The following is a 20,491-nucleotide window of genomic DNA, read 5'->3' on the forward strand; positions in this document are numbered from 1 at the left end:
AATATGGTAACTGAGCACATTAATATGGTATCTGCTGCACACAAATATAGTAACTTAGGCATACAAATATGGTATCTGATGCACACAAATATGGTGTATGAGGTACATAAATATGGTACCTGAATGAATGAATGAAATGAATGAAAATTGCACTTGTATAGCGCTAACTACCCGGAGGCCTCGCAGCGCTTTGTGACTGATTGCTTAACGCGAGCTCAGGGTAGTTCAGCAGGTTTTAACATACATGTGCGTTTTCAGAGCTTTCCTGAAGGACATGTGGTTACTGATTCCTCGAAGAGATAGGGGGAGGGTGTTCCAGAGTTTAGCCGCAGTGTGGGAGAAGGAGCGGCCTCCCCAGCGGGCTTTCTTGACTTTGATGGAAGTAGCCAGCTGGAGGGTGCAGGAACGAAGGGAGCGGGACGGGACCTAAGGAGTAGCCAAGGGATGTAGGATTGCGGGACCTGTACGATGAAAGGATTTGTGTAGAATACACATGGCCTTGAATTGTACTCTTGCCACTACAGGGAGCCAGTGAAGCTCCTTTAGGGCATTCCTTGCTGACTGCCAGCGGGGGAGGTTATAGAGTAGGCGGGCCGCACTGTTTTGTGTGACTTGGAGCTTCTGGGTGACGGAAATCGGAGCTCCCATATAAAGAGCATTCCCGTAGTCCAGGCGGGAGAGTATAAGGGCCTGGACCAAGACCCTCCTTGCCTGGAATGGGAGCAGAGGGAGCACCTTCCGCAACATCCTCATAAGCCCAAAGCAGGTGGCGGCGGTCTTAGTAGCTTGGACCGAGAAGTCCAAAGCTTTGTCGAGCCAGATCCCGAGGCTCCTTATTTGGGACTTAGGGACAGGGGGCAGGCCCAGACATGGTGGCCAGATGGATGCAAGGGCGGAGGGAGTAGGGTTGCCCAGTAGGATGATGTCTGTCTTCTCCCCATTGAGTTTCAGACAGGAGGATTGCATCCATCTGGCAACAGCCTCTAGACAGGAGCCTAAGGTGTGGGACGATCCCTCAGAGTGGTCTAAAGAGACCACCAGTTGGGTATCGTCCTCGTAGATGACGATACGCACACCGAAGGGGTGGACTATCCTGTCTAGTGGTTACATGTAGGCATTAAAAAGGGTGGTACTCAGGGTGGAGCCCTGGGGGACCCCACACCTGAGTGGGCGTTTGGGAGACACCGTCTCACCCTCAAAGACCTGGAAGAAACGTTCAGCCAGGAAGGATGTCAGCCATTCCAGGGCCGCGCCCGACACGCCCATGCCCGCCAGTCGTTGTAATAGCGTGGCATGGTTGACCGTGTCGAACGCGGCGCTGAGATCTAGTAAGATAATGGCGACTTTTCCACCCCGGTCCAACACGGCTCTCGCTTTTTCCGTTCCGTTAAGAGAGCGGTTTCGGTCCCGTGCAGAGGGCGAAACCCTGTCTGAGAGGCACGCAGCAGGCTACTGGACTCCAAATAGTCCACCAAGGTGTTATTTACGTGCCTCTCAAGCAGTTTGCTCAGCCATGGGAGTAAGGAGATGGGACGGTAGTTCGCCAAGTTGTTCTGGTCGAGATTGGGCTTCTTCAATAGGGCCCTCACCATCGCACACTTCCATGGAGGTGGTACAGATTTGGAGGTGATGGATGTATTGAGAACGTCCAATATGACCGGGCGAATAACGTCCATGACCTTAGTGAGGGTCTGAGGGGGTGCTGGGTCGTTGGGGGAGCCAGAGGTGATCTTAGGGATTAGTCTATCCAAGCCAGGGATGTCCAAGAGTGGAATTTTATCAAGCGTACAAGAAGCAAAGGGGTCAGAGGTTGTAGGCACAAGGGGTTCCGTACCGTTCTTGGCGTCGCTGAATGAGGAGTATATGGCCTGGATCTTTTGGGAAAAGAAGGCGTCCAAGTCATTGCAGCGATTTTGGGCACCTTCAGCAGAGGGACGTTCAGCAGGGGGTGAGATAAGGGATTTAACAATTTTAAAAATTTCCTTTGGGGCATTCGCGGCCGCGTTGATCTTCCCTCCATAAAAAGAAGCTTGTGCCGCCTTTATCTCCTTTTTATAGAGCTTTATAGCAGCTCTGTACTCGGCCTTTCTAAGTTGAGAGTGGTCCTGCCTCCAGGCTCTCTCATGTTTACGGCAAGCTAATTTCATGATTCGTAGGGCGGGTGTGTACCATGGGGCGACTTTGGGTCTTTTTACGGAGTTACAAGAGTGTTTGGGAAGGACCAGGTCAAGGGTGCTAGAGATCCAATTGTCGAAATTGTTGGTGGCTGTATTGGGGTTCGTTGCCTTCCTAGGTGGGTCTCTAGCGAGGGCGGCTTCCCACGCAGGGAGGGGGAGTGAGGGCCACTTCCTTCCTCGATGCCTAGCGAGGTGATGAGAGGAGGAAGGGGGGTTGGTGCGCCAAGTAAAAGGTATTAAAAAATGGTCGGTCCAGGGTAATGGTATAGGGGTCTCCACCATAAGATCATCTACATTACTGTAGATGTGGTCAAGAAGATGGCCCTATTGTGGGTTGCATGAAAGCCCTTTTTGTATAGGTCAATGGCTTGTAGATTGGAACGAAGATTATTGGCTGAGGTGTCGTGGGGATCATCTAGATGTAAATTAAGATCCCCCAGCAAGGTAAAGTTAGGCGAGGACAACACAACGCTTGCAGCAAGGTCTGTTATTTTAGTGATAAAATTGTTGAGGGTGCCAGGTGGGCGATAGGCTAGGATGCCAGAAAAGTTGGTGGTCGGGGAGAATTCTAACGAGAAGTGGAGACTCTCGCAGGTTGGCGAGGTGGTAGGGGTGATACGGCATTTATAGCTGTCTCGATATATAATGGCCAGTCCACCACCTCTCCGAGTCTGGCGAGCCAGTCTTTTAAGCGAGTATCCTTGGGGGGTGGCCCATTCAGTAGTCGGGTCATTATCTGTCTGGAGCCACGTTTCTGTTAAACATTTGTGTGCCTGAGGCACACAAAAATAGTACCTGATGTATAATAATATGTTAGCTGAGGTACACAAATATGGTACCTGAAACACAAAAACATGGTACCTGAGGCACACAAATATGGTACCCGAGGCACACAAATATGGTATCTGATGCACATAAATATGGTATCGGAGGCATACAAATATGGTATCTGACGTACATAAATATGGTATCTGAGGCACACAAATAAGGTACTCGAGGCACACAATTATTGTACCTGAGGCACACAAATATGGTACCTGTTGCACATAAATATGGTAACTGCTGCACACAAATTTGTAACTGAGCACACAAATATGGTATCTGATGCACACAAATAAGGTACATGAGACACAAAATTATGGTATATGTCCTAGCTTATCCCCAAAATGGACATTTCACAATAGGAGCCTCAACTTTCTTCTGTCCCCTTTAAGATACAATAATACAGGTATATAGAGAGGTTTCATAAAAGGTCGGACTCTAAACACAATGGAAGTGAGAGGTGTAGGACATCTAATTATTCCCAGAACTCTATCGGATCAGGCTTAGTGTCTCCCCAACAGAGTAGCTCCAGCCTGCCAGGCGATACACCACACTCCGGTCCACACAAGTTAGCAAGATTGTTATAGGGTTTCTTGGCTCTACTTGGATTGCAGTTATAAAGTAGCAATGCAACCCCTCCATAAAATCTGTGCAGTGTAATTTGTTACTGCACAACCAACCAGGAATACAAGCTATGTATTCTTTGCATTTTGTACTGTGTGAACAAGTTGCTCTGTGTCAAGCTACTACCAGTGGCGGCTCCTCCATTATGATGGAGGAGCTTTCCTCCACTGCTGGAGCCAGTAGATGATAAGATAAAAAATAAAATAATAATAAAATACTTTTATTTTCATTTTATTTTTCACGCCGGAGCCAAGTCTTGGAGGAGAGGCCATCCTGATGACAGCAGGCTCAGCAACAAGCATGGGGAGGAATTGTGGGCACTGCAAGTTCGTATGTCAATTTAGCCGGCTGTCTTATGATGGCCAAACTGACATGCACACTTAGTTTACTCTAGACTCCAACTTGAGCTATTTTGCACAGCGTTCTGGAGAACAAGCAGACACAGACTCTCAGTCCCTGTGGGAGCACTAAACCAGCCCGCTCAGACCGATCCTGCTGCTATTCTCATGCTGAGTTACAGTATTTCCAGCATTAGAGCAGCATTTGGATTCACTCCGGTGACAATAAAAAATCCTTCTGCAGACATAAAAGAATATGGATTCAAACAGACCTCCTGGTACTACATGATGCTGAAGTCCCTCTGCACAAAATGCAGACTACTCATCACATTAGTCAAAGCAAAGTACAATACCAATACCACTAATGAAGCCACATACAGAAGCAGAACTCTGTACAAGAAATTCAAGCATTGTACCTACCTCCTTCCCAACCAATCTATTCCTCACTCCACAGAGCATTGGCATCAATGTCTTCTCCAGTAATAACTACAGATGATCCAGCAGCACATGGACATCAAAAAGATTGCTTTATCACTTAACACCCACTGCTTCATGTAGAACCCAGCAATGGTAAGCCATCAAGGCCCTATCTGTCATTAATCTTGCAGCTAACTCAAGTACCTTACAGCTATTTTAATGCATATGGGGCCATATGTAGGTGGCCAAATACCGATCGGTAACAAAGAAAATGGGTTATTTTCGGTGTTACCGACAAATATTTAGCCATGTGAGATGTACGTAATACCGAATTGATTCGATAATAACAAATCGGTAAAAAACAGAAGTTACCGACTTGAAATTACCGAAACAATGAACACCGAATCGGTATAAACGATTCAGTAAAAACCCCAAAAATGCTATGTAGCAAACCTCGGTAATACCGATTTTGACCAAAATCGGTAATAACGAATCGGTATTTAGCACGTTTCAGGAGCATGTGGTAATCAGGAGCAGTCTATATAAACAGACCCAAAATGCATCAGTGTGAACACAATGGCAGGCCTCTATCTCATTGCAAGGCGGCTACGCCTGAGAGCAGCAGGAATGAGGATCTGGAGACGTGAGGAGCGGGTGTAGATTACGCATCACTTTGTTCCAATTGACAGACCCAGAAATACATGATTGCACCCAGACACCATCCTGGAGCTAATACGGGACCTAAGACCCTATCTGGAGCATCAGACGCCAAGGGCCCACGCAATCCCCACCCATGTCCAGGTACTCTGCTGCCTGCACCTCCTTGCATCAGGAAGTTTCCAGGGTGTGATAGCAGCAGTGGGTGGAGTGTCACAGAGCTGTCTATCCCGTTTCTTCAACACCTTCCTGGACGCCATGATGGACAGAATGGAACATTACATTTCCTTCCCCAGTACACAGGCGGAGCTGCAGAGAACCAAGCAGGAGTTCTATCAAATTGCCCATTTCCCCCACGTGATCGGCTGCATCGATGGGACCCATATTCCCATCTGCCCACCTGCAGCAAGTGAATACATTTACAGAAACCGCAAATCCACCCACTCAATCAATGTGCAGGTGATCTGCAATGCCAAGCACATAATAACAGACATCGTGGCAAAATACCCCGGGAGTAGCCACAATGCTTACATCTTCAGGAACAGTGGCATACATACACGTCTGCTTGCTGGTGAATTTGCCGACGGGTACATACTAGATAAGTAAATGTCACACACCCTGATGTACACCCTGGCACAAGCTGTTGGTCACACCAATCAATGCCACTTACTTCTGTTCATAGGTGACAGCGCATATGCCCTCCGGCCGTATCTACTCACACCATATCTGAACCCAACCACCCGAAGGGAGAGGAGATACAATGTGGCACATAGGAGCACACGCAACGTGGTGGAGCGCACTTTTGGTTTGCTCAAAAGCAGATGCCGTTGCCTCCACAAAACAGGAGGTGCGCGTCTGTACAGCCCAATCAAATGTTGCAAGATAATTGCTACGTGTGCAATGCTACACAATCTGGCCACTAAAAAAGGAACAGCAGTGGAACTAACTGAGTCAGAGGACGAGGACGAGGACAACCCTCAGCCAGAGCCCAGCGCAGCTAGTGCTGCTATTGAACATGATGGGAGACAGAGACGAGCAGAGATTACGTCAAACTATTTCTGAGTGAGTAACGACACTGAAGCATTTCAAATTACATGTAGAGGTGTTTATTTGGCACACCTCCAGCATTGTGAGCATTGTCCAATTGGACATGGGTTACATCACCCATCACATGCATGTAGACAGCCATTGTCCTTCACTTCTTGCGTCCCCGTGCTGCACGTGCACGTTCCCCATCGACACTGTCTTGTGAGTTGGACTGTTCCTGTGCTGGGATGTTTCGTCCACTACGCCTCCTGCACTCGGTGGGTGAGGGTGTAATCGTACCACGGATGGTAGCCTCCTCACTGTCCCCCCCTTCCATATTGGAGGCCTTGGCATTCTGCATGAGCTCTAGCACTGAGGTCATGGACACCATCCCCCTGGCCACATCCCTGCTGCAATGCGCCATATCCTCCTGCATGGCGATGGACCGGCGACACATCAGTGATGTCGTAGTGGCCAGCCGGTTCACCGACTTGGTATAGTCCTGGAGTCTCAGTCTCTCCCGGCGCATGCCAACACGGTCCTGCTCCAGCTGGCTTCAGAGGTTGTCCACCGAGGTAGCTACCCTCTCCATCCCTGCAGACAAATTCTCTCCCATGGCACTGATGCCCTTCTCCATCTTGTGCATATGTCTGTTAATGTTTGCCACCTCCCTGTGAATTGACTTCATCTCCCTCCATTGCAGGCTCTGGACCTTCAGCATGTTGCCTTCCAGTCCAGCAAACACACTGTCACCCTGCTCAGATGCCACTGGACTGTCCGGCCTTGCCCTGCGGCGTCGTGATGAGATGTGGGCGCCCTCGGATGCAGAACCAGCCCGCTCCCTGTTAGAACTATCTCCGATAGGACTTTGTTCGCCCTGTCTGCCCTCCTCCTCCGACTCCTCCATCTGCTGGAGGGTGATCACGGCATGCCTCCTGCCTGACTGTGGTGGTGGTGGTGGTGGTGGTGAACGTCGCAGTGGTGACTGAGTGAGAGGGGATTGCGGCCCTCCCTGGCGCTGAGGTGATGGCTGTGGTGGAGGATTGGCTGGCTGCGATGGCGCAGAGCTGGTGTTCCCTGCAGGCATGCTGTCTTCACCCTGTTGACTCACCTCTGGCCTGGCTGACCTGCCTCTGCTGCCCTCAGCTGCACTGCGAGATTTACCTACATATGGCCCATGATGTCTTATCCCTGGTCTTTCATCAAAGCTCTCTCTCTGGAGAGGCTCTCTCAGCACTACTCACCATTAATAATGCTTCCCTATTTCACGGCATCTTTCTAAAAGCTCTCAATAGAAATCCCACTCCTAAAGAAACCAACACTGACCATGATGATCCCGCCTACTACCGGCTTATCATCCACCTACCATTTATCGGCGAGTTAAATGAAAAAACACTCTATGTTCAACTGAAAGGTCACATCACAGAAAACTATCTGCAGCATGACTTCCAGTATGGTTTCAGGGGTACGCAGACAAAATATCGAGTTTTAAATATCGATATACAATAATATCGAAGTTTAAATATCGATGGGACAAAATATCGAAGGTAAGTAATATCGACAGTCTTAATATCGATATTAGTATGATATCAGTAATATCGAAGTTTTAAATATCGATGTCAATAATATCGAAATAAATAACTTCGATGTTACTAATATCAATTTTTAAATAAATTTACTGTATATTATATTGTATTTATTATGTTTTATTATTTATTTTTAATGTAATTTAATTAAATATTGTCTTTTACTACTGTAGCGGGTTGTGGGTTTATAGGGGAATAGGGTGGGAAGTAATTTAATTATGTTAAATTAATTATTAATTAGTAGGAATTATTAATTAATTAATTGAGAATTAATTTTTATTTAATTTTAATTAATTGATTAATCGATAAATATGTTCTGTAGCGGGTTATGGGTTTATAGGGGAATAGGGTGGGAAGTAATTTAATAATAATTAATTAATTATTATAAGTTTGTACATATTTTAATTAATAATTAGTTGGTAATTAATTAATATTAATTAGTTAATTACATTAATTATAGTAATTTTTTTATATATAATTTTTTGTTATTCTTAATTAATTAATTGGGAAAAATAATATTAATTATTAAATTAAATTAATTACAGCTAATGTGCTAATATATTTACTTTATTGTTATTGTTAATTAATAATTAATTGGTAATTACATAATATTAATTAATTTTGGGTAAAGGAGTATTTTTAGGGTTCTGGGTCAGTTTTCAGTTTTTGGGTAAAGGGGTATATTTAGGGTTCAGGGTCAGTTTTCAGTTTTTGGGTAAAGGGGTATGTTTAGGGTTCAGGGTCAGTTTTCAGTTCTTGGGTAAAGGGGTATTTTTAGGGTTCAGGGTCAGTTTTCAGTTTTTGGGTAAAGGGGTATTTTTAGGGTTCAGGGTCAGTTTTCAGTTTTTGGGTAAAGGGGTATTTTTAGGGTTCAGGGTCAGTTTTGGGTTTTTGGGGTACAGGGATATTTTTAGGGTTCAGGGTCAGTTTTGGGTTTTTGGGGTACAGGCGTACAGGGTAAAAACAAAAAAAAATTACATTAAATCATTTAAATAACATTAAAAAAAATAAAATGACATTAAATTATTAAGTGTTTTATTTATTTTAAATGTATATGTATTAGTTTTAATTTTGTTTTAATATTTTTCTTTAATATTTGTAAAATATATGTATTTTAAAATTATTTTTCCATTATTATTAATACATTTAAAAAAACTATATTTTTAATTCCGATATTTTTGTACTACGATATTATTTTTTCGATATTTTTGTACTTACCTTTATGAAGATATGATTCCGATATTTTTGATGTCGATATTTTTGTTACGATATTTTTGTATTTCGATATTCAGTCTGTCGATATTATGTCAGACATTCGGTTTCAGGTGACAATGGAATTGCTACCTGATCTTACTGGACCTCACAGCTGATCTGACGTAGTAAACCATCCCATTCTTAAATACACCCTGGAGTCTCGAATGGGATTAAAGGGCAGTCTCCTACACTGGTTCTCTTCCTACCTTTTCAAATGTCACCAGTTTGTTCACATGGGCCCTCTAGGTCCCTATCACCTGTGGGATCCCCAGGGTTCCAAACTGTGTCATGTCAACTTCACCCTCTACATGGAGCATCTTGGTACTTGATTCATCATAAATAACAGAATTATAGCTAACACTGTGCCGATGATACACTACTCTGCTTGATAGTCTCTGTTTCAGAAAACCAATGCCTCATACACTGCCAGCTCATCATCCAGAGCTGGTTGGTCAGTTCAACCCACACAAGACAGAATTCCTGTTATTTGCCACAAGCAATAAACAAGTAGCAATCCTGGCTCAATTACATGACCCTTGACAGTTAAAAAAACATGCTCAATTACATGACTCTTGACGGTTTGGAACCCCTCCTTTCACTGAATTCCAAGTCACTTGGATTCACCCTGGACACCAAACTTACACTCAAGGAGCACACAGCAGAAACTGAAAGATTGGCTGGTAGCAGTGCTCTTCTAAAAGTAGTGATACTGTTTCTTCTGGAAAGTGAGTCAAAAACTATTGTTCAAGCTCTCGGACTCTCACAACAGGTTGGTGGTTACGTCCTGCTCCATGGCCTCCCAGACTCCACACTTGTACCCCTTTAGGGCACACTACATTCCGCAAATGTATGTGGAAATCTGATCAGTCCGCCCCCTTTCCTGATGAGTTCCAGTGGCTCCCCTTGTCTGCCTGCACCATCTTCATATCCCGCTGCACCCTTTGCAAAGTCATCACAACCATCACCTCACTTGTCTTGCAGACAAGCTCATTACCTCTGGTGGCTTTCGTTACACCTGCAGCCAAGACACCATCAGACTGCAGACTAAGGGGCCGATTCCGATTTCAGTCGGAAGGGCTCCGAACGATGGTCGGAGCCCTTCCGACCGAACAGGAACGTTTCGCCAGGATTCCTTTCTGACCGAGCCATTTTGATGGGCTCGGTCAGAAAGAAATCTGACTCGGATTTACGGATTGCGAACGACAGGCTGGGAGAGCTCGTCCGCCGCCCGGAAATCCCTTAGTACTCCCCCGGCCGCCTCTCTGCGGCCAAGGGAATACGATGGCAGTTTTTCACTGCCTTTTCGTGCCGGTTTTTCCGGCACGAAAAGGCAGTCGGAAACTGTCTTTGGGGGGCCCCTGTAGGGCCCCCATGGGTGCAGGGCTTATGAATGGCGGCCTGGGGGCACCTATGGTGACCCTCTGTGGATCCCTGCACCCAGTGGCAGGCACCTTGGGGTGTCAGCCACAGGGTGCAGGGATGAACTGCACCCCTGCTTTTCTAAATGCAGGCATGCAATCAGTTCAGAATGCATGCTTGCATTGTGAAGTATACGATACGACTGAACCCTGTTCAGTCGCTTCGTACTAGCAGGGCCGTAACTGATGACAGCAGGTTGATCAGTTACAGCTCCCGACCGATGTCAGACGGACCTGAGTCCGTCCGACATCGGAATCGGCCCCTTAGAAGTGTAAAAAATAAAAAAAATAAAAATGAGCAAGCCTTTTCCATGTATGCACATGAGCACTGGAACTACATTTTTGTATCCAGAAGGGTATTCCCCACCCTGTTCCCAATCAAGAAATAGTAGAAATCGCACCATTTTTAAAGAACACTACATCATAATCCATTCACTGTCTGCAACCTAGCTATCACTTATCGGCATTATGCTTGTCTTTCACCCTATACAGCTCTCCGCTGTGTTTCAGCTAGGTTAACAGTATAGAAATGCCATATGCATATAGACTACATAAGCAACGGTGATTGAAGGTGTGAAACTTTGCCAAATTCTACCTCACGAAGATTTTAGATAACAGGAAGGTTTTGCTGATGAAAATCAAGGCTGTTCCAGTTCTAACTAAAGTATTTTCCAGCAGAAAGGGTTTTTGCCAAATGCATTTCTCTGGAAATACATTCTAATGTCAAACTGTATGCCATGGCCAAAGAACACAGACTTGGCCACTTCTCGAACTGCATCAGTTGGGAACGTCATCCAACTTTGGCAGCAGAAATAAATAGTAGCACAACCAAACTCTTCATGAAGCACTTCATATGCAGTGTGTCCATTTAACTGCAGGCTGGCAACCAAGGCTGTTGAATAAGTGGCCACATGGTTTTCGATTTTTTTATCTGTCTTTGGGGCAGATTTACGAGCCACATGCGCAACATTTGTGCCGCCGTTGTCACTTCTGTGATGTAGCGGCGGCATAAACCATACGCCACGTTGTGTCCTATTTAAAACACGATGCATCTAGGTAGATGCATCACGTTGTAAAGCTGTGCGCCACATGAAACCTGCGCAAGGGGGGTGGGCATTCCGTCGCAGGAACGCCTCGGAAAAGTGCAGTCACTTTTCCGACGCCGCTGCATCAAAACCTTGCACCTGCTTGTAGCAGGCGTAAGGTGTGACGCACCATGTTGAGGAAAGACCAGGTTTGAACAGTGCGGGAGTTGCGTCGGGCCCGCGACACAACTCCAGCACTGCGCCAACTTTACGCCAGCAGTTACGAGAAGCATCTGTTTATCCTTGCGCCATGATGCACCACATTGTAAATGCAGCTCATCTATGGCGTCACGTATCTTTCCTGGCGCATCCCTGCTGATTAGCAGGGACGCCCCAGGAAACGCAAATCTGCCACATTATATTTCGTTGATAGCGCAAACAACTTCACACATTTCACAAGAAAGCTAGTAAATTAAAGTGTTGCTTTGATGAAATGTTCATTAATATGATGGCTAGTTCTGCCAGCGAGGCTTAAGCTAAAGATGCATGTATTTTTAGATATATGCATTTATGTATGGGCATTTTAATAGAGTAAATGACTCAGAATGGTTGCTGGTAAGTACAACTTGCTTATAAGTACACATTCAAGGTCCTGAATTCTAGGGCCAAACATTTCTTTTTCTGGAACACAATTCTAGTGCCAACCTTTCCCTGCTATCTAGACACTGTTGTGGTGATGAGAAAAAATTCAAAATACTATCTCCCAAGTGTCATTTCCAAGAAAGGTATCGTGCTCTTCCATGATCAATGCTAAATTTCAAATTGCTAGAAAATGACATTTTAATATTCAAAAACACACCAATTTATGAAGGTCTTTTCCTAAACATTCCAATAGAATGTGTTCCTTTTCTCTCCCCAAAGTAAAGTTCTGGGCATTGACTGGCCATAACAAGAGACAACTTGTGCTGCTCTTCCCCTCTTGTCCCCACTTTAAATGTGCAATGCTCCTCTGCATAGGAGCAGCGTCATTAAAGCAATTGGCATGTTTATGGTGGCTTGACAGTCGGATGTTAGAGGCGGGAAGCTGCCTTGTAAAGGTCTGACAGAATGCTTTATGGCCAAGAATGACTGTGCAGGCTACCGAGGGGCCTTTGGGTGCCACTCGTAAATAACACGAATATTTTTAACAGTTTAAATAAAAAACCTAAAAAAAGACTTTTAGAGCTTATGCGGTCCCACCTAAAGGTCTTTGGTTCCCCTGAAGAACATTCCACTTGTGCTGGTTGCAGCTAGTAAATGTGTTGTAATACCTTTCACCTATTTTATAAGTGTATATCATGGTATCTAATCAACCTGGTTCTGAAGCCATTTGTATTTAGCTTTACCTTTGTGTTCTTCTACCCTGATGTCGTACGGACATGTCATTGTTGTTTCAAGTAGGAATTAGTTGATAGGTGGGCAACTTGAAGTTCCTCTAAGGCTAACATTTTAACACAGAATCATATGATTCAAAAAGGTAAACCTACACTTCTATGTAAGTTACTGTTTTTTTTTTCATTTTCACAAACTACGAGTTAATAGTAAGGTTTGGACTGTGGAGACATTGCAGCCGTGTTGAGAACATAATAATACATATACAACAGGTCTACCTTTCTATGTGCAGAGTTCTCTGCCAGACTGTGAAGTCTCCACAGTCATAGACGTACTAATTATATATAGGCCTGGGTGTGTAATTCGGCTCCACTTACAGAGTTTTTCTCAATCCGTGCTCCAAGTGACGCACTAGTTCTGAAAAACCTGTGGAGCAGAGTTTTTTCCTCACTCAAGCTAGCCTACATTTATTTGGTGAGCACAAGCAAGGAAAATCTTAATCTAGACCACCTCCGAGCGAGATTTCTTAATGTGGGTAGTCACAGATGGTCACTACCGCTTGTGTTGAGAAACCTTCTGTTTGCATTGAGAAAACTGCCCCTCAAGTAGATCATCTACTGGAGCGCAGAAAGAAGCGTGTGGTGCTGTTTTTTTACAGTGCAGGACAAACACCCAGTGCTAAAAATCAATATGAACGGAGTGTGTAACGCACTACGGCGCTTGCAGAACTCCGCGTAGCACAGCTGAGGTTTTGGGACACTTTGCGGAGTTCTCCCGGGCCTAATTATAAGTTTACAGGTTTGTTGGGGTATTCACAAACTAAGAGTGAATAGAACGTTTACACCTGTGGAGATTCCATAGCCGTAGCGGAGAAGTCCACCCATAAAGATAGACAAGTTCTACCTTTAACGTGTAGTATTTTCTGCCCTTTCTGCGGAATCTTCACAATTGTGAACTTACTATTAACTCAAAGTTTATGAATACCACAGAGATTTAATTGAACAAAACTGTAAGTTTACCTTTGTGAAATTACGCCCTGAATTTGTAACATTAGTTAGTTCGGCAACTGGAAGTTTACATTTCTTGTATCTTGTCAGGGTTCGTTTTTTCTCTTCTTATGAGAAATATGTGCACCTGTTATATGAGGTTTGGTTGCTGTCACATTTACTCTTGTGTGAAATATGCATGAGGAATGGCTTTAATAAGTAATGTAAATTGGGTGGGTGCTTACAGCCAATGGTGGGGAAATGCTGCCATCTGGGTGAAAGGCATCCTTTCCTAAACATTGACAAAATGTTAGCCACAGTGAAGTGGACATGCGTTTTCCCTTTGATCGATTACTGTTCTGCACTACATGTAGATTCCAGGCCCCTAACTTTTTTCGTGCCTCATTAATGAGCATTTACATGGCATTTTTATTGGTGTTGGCGGTATTTCAAAGGGCTGCACATCAATATTTTTAGGTAGTGGATAACGCGCCATATTTGAAAAATTACATTTTGGCACAGAAAGGGCTAAGAGATGCAGGGTTTTCTTTTGAGGTAATTATGACCGATTTATTGAGGAAAGTGGGAGGATTATCAAGGGGGTGAACTGCCATCTGGGGGACAAGGGCTTGCACTATTCGTGTCCATATATCAACGAGAATGGTGTAAAACTAATGGAGAATCTTCTTAATTTTATTTTGGCAGCAGTTTCTCCAAGTGCAGAACAGATCAGATCATTCTAAGGATTTCTGATATTATGCCAAGTTTGTTGACATATCTGCTGACTAGATTTGTGCATTTATATAAATCTATGAAGATTTTCTTCAGTGGAGGGAAGATGAATGTGAACAAATGTTTGTGAGAATAAATAAAAGGTTTGACAATGATCTGTATTAAAATCCTTTGATATTGAATGTAAATCCCTTGTGGGACAGATGAGAACAATAATCTGTTAGCCTCCCAGCTGATGCTAAAGGGAGTGTTGGATCTGAGATAATTAATGCATATGCATCAATGGCTTTACAAGGTGATAACAATCATTACTGCATTGTGAAAAAAGAAGTGGGTTGCTGGTGAGGATTTGTAATTTCAGAAAGTAGGTGTGTAAAACTGAATTTGTAGAGTGTATTTTTCACAAGCCATCCACCACCAAAGGGACTGGTAGGTCTAAGTTCAGGTTTTCCAGTGGTAATTCTGGTTAGAGGATTTGGGACCAGAATGATGTACAAAGTCGCATGTTTGCGAAATCCTAATAGCGAATCTTAGCGATTCGCTATCAGGAAATTGCAAAATACAATGTACAAGTGTGTTTCACTGTTAGCGACTTCAAATTGACCTGCCTCATTAAGATGCATGAGACAGGTTGAAATTTGCGACACATTGTGAAGGACTCCAATCACAGGGATGGTGGCCTGCTGTCTATGATTGCTTTTTAAAAAAAGGTTTTTTTGTGTGGAATGCAGCCCGTTTTCCTTGAATGAAAACGGTATGCATTTCAAACATAAAAATAAAAAGCTACCTTTACATTTTTTTGAGGAGCAGTCAGAGGTACAAAGGACCACTGAGTGCTCTAAAAAAATGTTGGCGCCCATGTTCACAAAGGGGAAGGGGTACCTTGAAGACCCCTCGGTGGTGACTGCAAATGTTTTGTGACCGTATTCCCAGTGGTGACTCCTCCACTAAGGTGGAGGAGCATCACCCCACTACTCGCGGCGCAATGTAAAAGAAATAATGACATTAACATTAGTTATTATAATTTTATTTTTAGTATCACCAGGTTAGGGTGAGCTGGGCACCCGTGACGCCCGGGAGGAGGAGTGGTTGCTGCACTCTAAAGTGTGCATGATTTATTTGGCCGGCCGTCTTGGCCTGCCCAACCCATCATGCTCACTTTGCATGTTCTCCACCCAAGCTGCATTACAGCGTGGGTAGAGAACATGCCCAGGCTCCCATTCCCAGTCGGCGCTCAGACCAATCACAAAATCTGCACCGTAGCGTTGTTATTGGCTTAGGGGAACAAATCTTAATGCTGCATTGCAGCATTGTGATTGGCTAAGAGGAGCTAAGGAGGGTGCTTCCTGGTTTAGCGGCGGAGAGACCACATGGGAGAGACGGAGGAGAGAAGTGGCGATCAGGTAAGTGAATTATTTTCCCTCCCACCCCCTTGTACCACCTACCACCCCCGTACTGTACTGGCCAGCCACTGCACATCCCTGGTGCAAAACAATCCTACATACCAGTGCGGCTCAATATTAGGTAGGAATGCCACTAACACGGCGCTTCCTAATAGCGGCTCGCAAACCCTATTTTGCAAGTCGGTAATAGGTTACCGACTTGCAAAATAGTGTTGGCTCATGCCAAATAGCATTTTACTACCCGCAACCAGCCCTATGGGCTGTTTCCGAGTGATAAAATACCTCCCTCCGTTTTCTATGTTGGATATGTAACTGGTATTGAAAACGCCTTGCAGATTGCCAGGCTAGGTGGACTATGCATGTTGCAAATGAGGAAGAATTTGTGGACGTTGATGGTAGGTGCATTTTAGGAAGTCTGAAGGAAATTAACGACAACAGTTTATTAGAGGCAGATTAAATTTTTTTAGCTTAAGTCATTATGTGAGACTGGGTTGGCCTGTAAAGTACAGGTTGACAGAAGGAGATAAGGTTTATCATAATGTTGCAGCAGAGTTATTTTGCGGCAGAGTTATTTTGTGAAAATGGTTCATAATATGTGAGGGAGCATTGGTTGTTCCTAAGGGTTTACGGAGAAAACATAGATTTGATAGACATGTGGGAATGAGTTGAGTTAAAAGAGATTTAATAAGTTTGTAGACACAACTGGACAAGAAGGTCGAATGAAAAGTGAATGAGTGTGAGGCATGCATTTAGGGTGATAAAATTCAAAAGACGGTGACTTTACCTGCAATTTAAAGGCTATTTGTTTCATGGCTTAATATGAAGAGAAATGGATATTTAATAACAACCCAATTCCATTTAAACGATTCCTTTGGTAAAGGTATATTGATGATATACTCAAATGGATGAATGGATGAATGGCTTGATGCAAGTTCCCAAGATATAAAGACAATGGGGAAGTAGAGAAAAGGGAAAATCGGTTTTGTGGATCTGAAACTACAAAAAGAAGACAGCCAGATCAGAACTAACACCTTTTTAGTTACACTCCAGTTTCCACTAAGAAATTTGAAAGGCAGCTTACCATTCAGCCACTTCTTAATTATATTTTTTATATTTGTAGTGGTCAAGTCAATCGTACAGTGTACAAGTGAAACAGAGCAGATATTAACTTGAACATGTAACTCATGCTCGGAGTCTTCATGTATTACAGAGATATAATTTCCACACAGGGAAGCAAGTTTCCTCTCCTTGCTTCCCTGCTCATCCCATCTGTTTAGTCACCTCAATAAGAGTGGGAGGTGCGCTGTAACTTTGCCCATTTCTTGGTACAGCCCCTGCTTTGGTAAACCACCTGCTCCGCCCGTTGACACAAGTCCATGTTAGATTCCCAGTCTTCAAATTGAGGGGGTTGCAGCACCCCACGCATGCACTATGTTACAGTCAGTCCTACTGCCTCCACACCATACAAATCTGTTGATATCTAGGCCATGTTTCCTCACCAGTAATATTTAAAATTAGCCATTTTACCAGGGATGGCTTTAACTATAAAAGTATGGTGAGGCGCTATGGCGCCAAACTCACCATTTACCGGTCCCCTGGGGCACAAATTACCTGGGGCACAAATTACCCTCCGATCGGTGTCCACGAGCAGGAAAGGGAGCAACTACCTTCCTGCTCAGTGGACACCAATACAGACAATCCTGGAATTGCTCTCATATTGAGAGCTGCTCCAGGATTGGTGGAAGCAGGTTAAACCAGAACTCATTTTAAGGTTGGCGGTCTGTTCCAGCAATTACCTTGCTTTTTCGCAACCAGGGGATTGCTGGGTGCACACTGCGCATGTCAGGCTGGCTGTAACAATAAAACTGGCCACCCTGACAAAGGCACTGCAGGGCAGCTGTAATTCTACAATTGCAGGATTCAATCCTTCCTCCTTCCCTCTCACTGCGGCGTTTAAGTAAAACGGAATTGACTTGCAGTTTTACTTATTTGTGTGTGCTTCCTGCGATGCAGCAGGTGGGGCGACGCTCCTCCACTCAAATGGAGCAGCCGCCTCTGCATTTTGCTTCTAGGGGTACCATCAGTCTGAGCACTCAGGCCATAGCTGCACCAGTTCTATCAAGTAAAGCTGTATTTCTGGGCCCTCCCACAGTATATACCTCTATTTCTCAGGTCCAACTCAGATCTTACCTCTTTCAGGAAGCACCTGAAAACTTTTCTGTTCAGTAAATAGATTGTTTTTTTCTTGTTTCTGTCACTCGCTCAGTTGTCTATACACTGTTGGCCTTAGCGCTTGGACGCCTCCGGGCAGCTATCTGCGCTTTATAAAACACATTTTCATTTCATTTCATTTCATATGAAAGAAGGTACCCCTAATGCCCACAGCCCCTCGTGCAAAGGACTGAATCCCCCCTCTCCATCCTTTGCAGAAGCACCCTGGACTCTTACTACCTATGCCATAATTGATCCAGCCTGAAGTGGGCTTGTATTGCCACTTCTCTCGGACCGTGCACTACCTCAACTCATTCATTAACTTCAAGCGTCCTGGTGTTTCTCTCCCAGGCTTCCCTTAGAGCTGTCAACAGGTCAGTGGAGCTGTATATATTTTTATGTGTATCATGCAGATAGCCCTGTCTGCCAGTGGGGCCAGAACAAGACAGTCATCCAGTTGTGCTACCTCAGGTAGTAGTTCCTCCTCTAGAATATGGCATCGGAGAGCATGCTCCAACTCCAAATAACCGAAGCACTTAAACTCACCCAACTTATTATTCTTGCTGCAGGACCTTGAAGGTCACCAATGTCTGCCCTCTACAAATGTTGCCTTAGTGCTCTATACCAATTAGTGCTCATGCCTAAAAGCCTCCAAGTGTACCAATCTCCAACATGAGATTCCTGTCCCAAAGAGCGGTCTGGTCCATCAGCTTAGCCCCCATCCCAGCTCATGCCTAAAAGCATGAGCTGGGAGCTATCTAGTCACCTCTTGTCACAGTCATAGCACTGTCTGAGTATGAGTCGGCAGGTCACGTTCTCACTTCTGTCTATATAAAAACTGCTCCAATAGCCTCCCTGTCGATTTGTTACGCCAGTTCCGTTCGGCCAACGAACACCCAGTCGTTAGCTGCCACTAACTATGTGGACTAATACAATTTGAGTATGTCAGGGTCCGCTAGTCCCCCATCATAAACCCCTCTTTCAGGCATGGCCCGTGCCGGGGATTATACTGGGGCGGTGACGTCAGGCAGGGGAGGGTCAGGGTGGGGGGATGTAAAATACGGGATAAGGACCATTAGAGGTAAGTATCGAAAAAAAAGAAAAAAAAGAATTTCGTTGCCCACTCTGCATTACATTTGGCGATGCAGAGTGGGCAACGAAATTCGGTTTTTTTTTTCGATACTTACCTCTAATGGTCCTTATCCCGTATTTTACATCCCCCCCACCCTGACCCTCCCCTGCCTGACGTCACCGCCCCAGTATTACGCCCGGCACGGGCCGAGCTGCCCTCTTTACAATTTACAGAGCGGATAAAGTGGGAGCTGCCCTCATCCAACAGTAATAATCTACTCTCATGGTTGACTCTTTAAAAGGAGTCCAAAGTGACCCTGTAAGGAGTAGTTAGGTGTAGGAGTCTCATCATTTTAAAGAGGGTGGCTCTACCTATCAGCTACCTATCAGGGATAGTGGAAGAGCCCACCAATATCCCAAATCTCTGTGGAGGCTGTCCAGCTGTGGTAGCAGCTTCTTAAGCATGACTTCTCCAGGGTCTCGGATGACATAAATGTCTAGGTATTGAAATCCACCACGTGCTACAAGAGCTCCCAAAGACTTGTCTGAACGAACCCAGAGTGGTCCCCAAATATTAGAAAAATTGCAATATTCTGTCTATGGACAGGGCTGGATGAGTAGTGCAGAGGGATTTCATATTTACTAATTCACGACTAATCCTTTAAGGGTTCCGAAGTAGCGTGCTACTCACCAAAAAAGCATTCAACACCCTATTAGGGGTAATAAATGCTATATATAAATATATATATGCACACCATTGTACCTTTTCTATCCCTCTGCTACCCTTTTCAATCTAAATAACTGACTAACACCCACCACTTGTGAGAAGTTGGCCTGATAGGTAGTGTTTCCAATTCTGGAACCACTGGTTATCAGTCCAAACAAACCCCAAAGATGTCAGGTTGTAAGTCAACCTTGTAGACAAGCTATCCTAGTGGTAGCATGGACTAAGCAGCCTTAAAGGCTTAACTTAAGAGGTCGTGTTAAGCGAGCTGTTTTACCACATACAATCCTGTAATCAAATGAAAGGACACCACACAAGTATATATTATAAAAATATATGTATTTATTTCTAAATTACTCCCCAGTACTCTTTATGAGGAAAGGGGCACAAGCGTTAAATCAAAAGCACTGTTACACATATAAAGTTGCACGTTTATGGATGAGGGCGGGTGGCCACTCAGACCATATATCAAAAAAATGGTATAAGTAACACTTATCGAACAATGGTTAGGCCTAGGGCCTAGAGATTCGCTGGGAGCAGTCAGGACAAGCAATGAAGAAGTCGGGAGTAGCCCACAGGAGACGGGTGCAGCACGGAAAGTGCAGCGCGCACCAATGCACTGTCAATGGTGCGTAAAAGTCAATTAAAG

Source organism: Lissotriton vulgaris, unplaced genomic scaffold (assembly GCF_964263255.1).
Source record: "Lissotriton vulgaris unplaced genomic scaffold, aLisVul1.2 SCAFFOLD_853, whole genome shotgun sequence".
Taxonomy (NCBI): domain Eukaryota; kingdom Metazoa; phylum Chordata; class Amphibia; order Caudata; family Salamandridae; genus Lissotriton; species Lissotriton vulgaris.